Genomic DNA, 6,000 nt, shown 5'->3' with positions numbered 1-6,000 from the left:
ACACACACACACAAAAAAAAAAAAAAAAAAAAAAAGGGTTTGTCTGGAAATTTTTCTGGTAGTGAGATTTCTGATACTCTGCAAGATATTGAAATCTGAATTAGAGCTGTATTAGTCAAGCTTTAGTATCCTGTTGTTTGTCTTTTATGAATGAAGTGAATTTACAAAGTTTTCCCATTTACAGCACTATTGTTCAGACTATATACTAGACAACTGTACTTAGAACTTCTATACACATTATTTCTGCAATTATCTGATGTAGGCTTTTCATCTTCAACAGAAATGGTCCTTTTCTGGAATTTCTAGAAAAAAAGAAGATGTATTCACTGCATAATGTTAAGTGGAAGCCAGCAAGAAGCAAAACATTTTTATTTCTGTGTCTTGTTTCAGCATGTGAAAGTATTTAAGGGGCTACAGCACTCCCTGAAAACCCCAATAAGTTACAGGGCCACTGAAAATTAGCAGACCATGATTCTTATATCAGCGAGTGTCTGGAGCATTAGCTGATAAAATTAAGCACATGGAGAACCACATGGTTCACAGGTTAAGGGTTAAGCCTGAGAGCACTGCAGAGTTGATTTGCCAGCTGACATTGCCTCTTCATGTGGTTTCCAACAAATCTTTAACGAAATTCATGGCTGTGGCATATTACTGTGTTCCTTGTGGAATTCATTGTAAAAGGCAATTCCACATCAGCATGAACTAGTGCACAAAATATAGTAATGCATGATCTGAAGAAAGCTCATGGGTGTTATTTTCACATCGGCACAGATTCTCTGTGTTTGGACAGGGCTCAAATGCTGGATTATATATTAATCATGGTGCTTTAGACAGTATTCCAAACACTAGACAGTGTTACTGAATGCTGTTGCTGTCCTGCCAGCTCCCAAAGAGTAAAGCTAGACTAGCCTGAGGCATTATAACTCTCTGATTTTAGAAAAGACCTCAGCAGTACTACAGGAGGCAGAGTGAAGCAGAAGTTTCCAAGCTTGGCTCAGTTCTCCCCAAAGCATCTGAGCTGTTTGTGCCTTATTCCCCCACCTTTTTCTCTCATTCAGGCACAGTGCCTAGAAAGAGTGTCCTTCTGATCCTGCTTTCTCAAGTGTCTTTCTTTTCCAAATTATTCTTACTTTAATTTCCATATCCCTCCTCTCTCAAAGACCTTCTTTTCTCTCTCCCTCCCCCCTCATTTTTTTTTCAGTTCTGTCCTCTCTTCTAGTATTTACCCCCTTTGTCTCTTTCCTTCTTAACCTTATGGTTATATCAGTGCACATGTGTCAAAGATGGTCACTTGCCTACATATTGGCAGTAATAAAAGACTGTTCATATAGCTGGGAGTCATGTGTATCTTTTGATACTAAAGATGATTGAAGGGGCTGTACAGCATTTTTGAGATCTTTGAGAGTTTTCCCAAAACATCATTAACAGCCTTTTTTTTTTTTTTTTCCCCCAGTTACGATATCATAAATAGACATATTTTGAAGTGGAACAGAGCATCAGTGTGGGAAGGCTGAGATAGCTTTCTAAATGAACTCCACTATTCACAGCTACTTCAACTGTAATGTGTTATTAACCTGCATCCCTTTCATTCATATGACCATACAACGTGTGAAGGAGCTGTATCATATCACTCTCTTTCCACGCTATTTCTGTGGAACTTCAGTTCAGCAACAATTTACAACCTAATTTCATGATCCTCTAATGCAGTGGGGAAGTCACCACCTAGCCCTAATCAAAGGTTAGTAATCTGTTACAATGATTAGTTTGCTGTGATTCCAGCATTATTTAGCAGCAGAATACAGAGGCCCTCAGCATATCTCACTCTCTCCTGGTTATTCTGCATTATGTGTTTGCAGTCACTAACTTGGTTTGCCTGTGGTAGGTAGGGACCCTAAGCTAATTAAACCCCTCATTTCAAAGCCAAATTCAGTCTGGTGGAATGAATAGAAATGATTTGGGCCCATCCATTGAATTGTAGTCATACAGGTTTTGGGGAAGCTCTTAGGCTTTGGGTTTAATGGTTCTATGCTCCTAGGCAGAGCTTGTTTCCTCCTAGAATATTTCACATATCTGTACTTATCTTCTTTCTGTGCTTATTTCTATGATTTTGGTAAGAAACCACATCTTAAAAATATATATTTTTTCTTTTTCTGTTGAAGGCTGATCTTTTTGTCTTTGATCTTTTTATGATCTCTTCTAATAAAGCCTTCTAAACTAACTCACTTACTTAAAATACTTGGTTGTAGTTCTTTGAGGAAGGCTTCCTGTGTCTCTATTTATTTCTGTAATATGCTGATTTCAAAGTTTCTTTGTTTTCTTTTTGATGAGATTTCCAAGAATCACTGAAGGCATACTGCAAAGGTAGTTGTGCAATTGGAATTCATTTGAAGGTTCTTCATCTTCCTGAATTGTATAAACCTCCACTCTCAGTTTATGAACATATAGAGATGGTTTTATCTGTCACCTTTGGATTTTCACCTCAATTTAAGCCTTCAAAAATGTATCTAGCTACTCAACGATTCTGTGGCAGTTCTGTCCTCTGTTCGCTACCCCAAGAGGACAGCCTTTTTTGTTTGATCAGAGGGATCATCCTCTTAAGAGTCTAGGATTTTCTCTTCCCAGCAAGCAAACAGACTGAGGTCACCAGCTGAAGTAATTTCCCAGTTCTTCAAGCATTTGCATTAATTTGGAACCAGCCTAAAAGTTAAAATATATATTTCTATATGCATAGAGTGTAGTCGGTTCAGAAGCTATAGTTTCATTTCTATGGGACCCGTATGTCAAAATGTCAATTTTTGCTTCTTGCTGATCAATATAAAAATATTTATCTAAAAAACTTCAAAATGGCTACTAATGTTGCAATATGTTTGTTCGGTGTTCACCTTTTTTAAATCAGGCGGAAGACCTGCAACTAAACTGTTATGAAAATGGTTTCAGAAATGCTGAAAAAAATCTATGAAAATTGTAAGAGTATCTGACAAACAATAACAGCTGTTAAAAGAGACAGCTGGTCTTTTTTATTTATTTATTTATTTATTTATTTATTTTAAATAAAGCAAAAGTTATGTTGACTTGATCTTTCAGTAGAACTTAATAGTTTAGGCACAGTCCAGCAGTAATGTGTCTAAACAGTTTCTGGAACCTTGGAAGAACTGACTGATGATCAGTTATATCTCATTACTATGCTAAATTTGAAGGGGGAGAACCCACACAAAAAAGCTCTGTCACCAATTTGCCTCTGAGAAGGTAAACAAATCACTCCACATTATCAGAAAACCCTGCAAAGATTAAATGAGTCAGCCCAGTCAAAAGAGACATTCTGGGAGATAGGATGGAATGGGATTTGTATTTCCGTGTTCCCAGCTCTCTGCCATTTCTCCTCTCCCACTCTGAACAGCATTTCTCTCTATCAGCTGTCTAAGCTTCACACATTGGCCTCCATAGCCTGCTCTCCCATCTGCACCGATCAGCTGAGTTAGTATGAACCAAGAGGCAGCTGCCTGGTCATTGTGTGGATGGAGTGGGAATGTAGCAGCTGTGAGACTGAGATACCAATCACGTCATGAGTTAGTCTCAAAACATGGACCAGTGTTACTGGCACTTTGTTTCACATATCTCTTAAAACTTCAGCTCCTCACATCAATTATGATCAAGAATTTCAGCTCTGGATGAAAAAAAAAAGTCCCATTGCACATGCAGAAAACACAATTTTAAAATTTCTATGAGTGCTTGTAACCCAAGAGGTAAGTAAGAAGAATCTTCCAATTTCAGGTTGTTTTTTTTTTTTTGCTTTGCTTTTGTTCAAACATCCTGGTCTAAAAGGGCTGGCTGATAATCTTTAATTGCTAGGGTTTGGTCGGGATTGCATGTGCAAGCCAAAAGAGCATCCTCCCTTCCCTTGTCCTTTACTATCCAGACAACCTTGTGGGAATGCAAGAACTTCAATGTCTATTTTCTTTCTTTATTTTTTTTCATACAGAGGATAGTCATTCAGACAGTTCAATTTGGGTGGATGGCTCCTTGAAAGGAACATGAAAAGGAGCAAAGCAATTACTTTGGAAGTATAATTGCCTCTTAGAGTGCAGCATGAAGCATCACCAAAGGGGACTGTTTCATAACACTGATATAAAAGAGGCAGTGGAGTTGTCTTGTAATTTTCTCTTCTTGATATGTTTAAAGTTAATGTCAGTTGTAAAAGAAAATGTATTTCAGGAAGTATTCCTGTCTAATTGCTAATGGAAAGCACAGGTGATATAACAAGAATTTAGTTTTTATAAAATTGGTAGAATTATTGTGAATGTCTAGTGTGCCATGCCAATGTACCAGATAGGTTTTTGGAGTTCAACCAGCATTAGGATCCTCCAAGCTACTACAGCCTGAAATAAATTGAAAAATTGTTCTTTTTTTCAGCACTGTTGGGCCTATGCCAGACAAAGCTAATTGCTGCCTTTTTTTTTTTTTTTTAATTGCATGTACTTGTAAGCCTGACAGTCTGCCCCAGTTATCTTTGTCTCTTGTGTCTTGTGCTAGATAATTTTTGGTCTGCTTGATAGTCATAAAGCAGGCTTCATTTGGCTGCCCTGATTCCTACCACTCAATGACCTTCTTTGCAACCCTGAGCTGCCAGTCACCTCCTTGGGCTCCTTGGACCCACAGGTTGCCATCCCTCCCTCATCCCAGCTGGACGATGTGAGGAGGGCCCAGCAGCAAGAGGTTTCTTCTGTTTCATCCTTTCACAGTACTGAACCTGTGAATAATCACAGTGTCACAACATTACAAATCCATCAAGATAAGGGGTCACGGCATCTTTTGTCACTTTTGTCACAACTCATTTATCCCTCCTGTTGAGCAGCTGATTCTCTTCTGGATACTCCACCTCAGAGTGGAGATTTGTTCCAGGTGTAAGGACAAACATTAGGACCAGTCTGTCCTTCACACCCAAGGCTGAAGTTAGCTCAGAGATTCAGTAGCCCAGAAAAAAATAGCCTAGCTGATCTACTCTGTCTTTGGACCATAGCTACAGTAAGAAAGAGGTAATTGAATGTTAGGAATAAGAAGTGTTTTACATTATTTTTGAAAGTAATTGCAAGGAAGACAAGGCATTTAACAGAGAAGCGAGACAAGGCCTCAACTCTGTTTCTCAAAGAAATGACTTAAACAAACATTGGTAACAGTGACAGTTGGAACAGCACAGAAAAACAGCTTTATATGCAGAGACTGTGAAAACAACAGTAAGAAAACATAGGCACAAGTCTTGTTAATAATTTAAGAGGGAATAATAAGTGGGCAGATGATCCTGTTATGTGATCCTAGAAAGATAAAAATGTAAAAAAATACAAATAAAATAACAGTGGAGTAAAGGGAAAATCTGAGCTAGAGAAAATTGACTTTTCTGCCTGTTTGTCTGCTGGCTAAACTAATATAAAGATATGCATGTTGATTTGACAAAGAACTAAATATTTTAATCTACTTTATATTGAAATGAAAAATAAACCTCAAATCATGTTTTCATGTTTCATGGAAATGGAATATTTAGGACCTTATATCAAAGCAAAACAAAAATATAAAGGACTAGCTCTTTTAAAGATCCCAAACAGCATCACTCACTGCATCTACTTCCCCTTTTGAACAGGTAGGCAATGTGGGAGGCCTGTGTCTAGTAGAGTTCTTGCACAAGGAATTATCACAAGCAGAGTAGACTTTGTATATTCTGCTGATGAGTGGCAATGGTAAGGGTTGGCCATCAGTCTATTTGTTTTGCAACAGTTCCAATTAAAAAAATGAAATAAAACAAAACTCATAAGATTCACAAAGCAGGGTGAAGCTCTAGTCTGCATTCCAATTCACTCTGCCTTTGATTCAGAGATGGATTTTAAGGATATCTTCACTGTCAGCATATAGAATCTGTATTTCAAGTCCTGAAACAAAGCAGAGAAACATGACAAGGACACTACCCTTCTTGAGATTAGGCTTTCAGTAGTAGGGGTAAATTTAGAGAAA

Source organism: Tinamus guttatus, unplaced genomic scaffold (assembly GCF_059628265.1).
Source record: "Tinamus guttatus ecotype Peru unplaced genomic scaffold, ASM5962826v1 Tinamus_guttatus_pri_ptg000472l, whole genome shotgun sequence".
NCBI classification, from domain to species: Eukaryota; Metazoa; Chordata; class Aves; order Tinamiformes; family Tinamidae; genus Tinamus; species Tinamus guttatus.
This window is presented reverse-complemented; position numbering follows the sequence as displayed.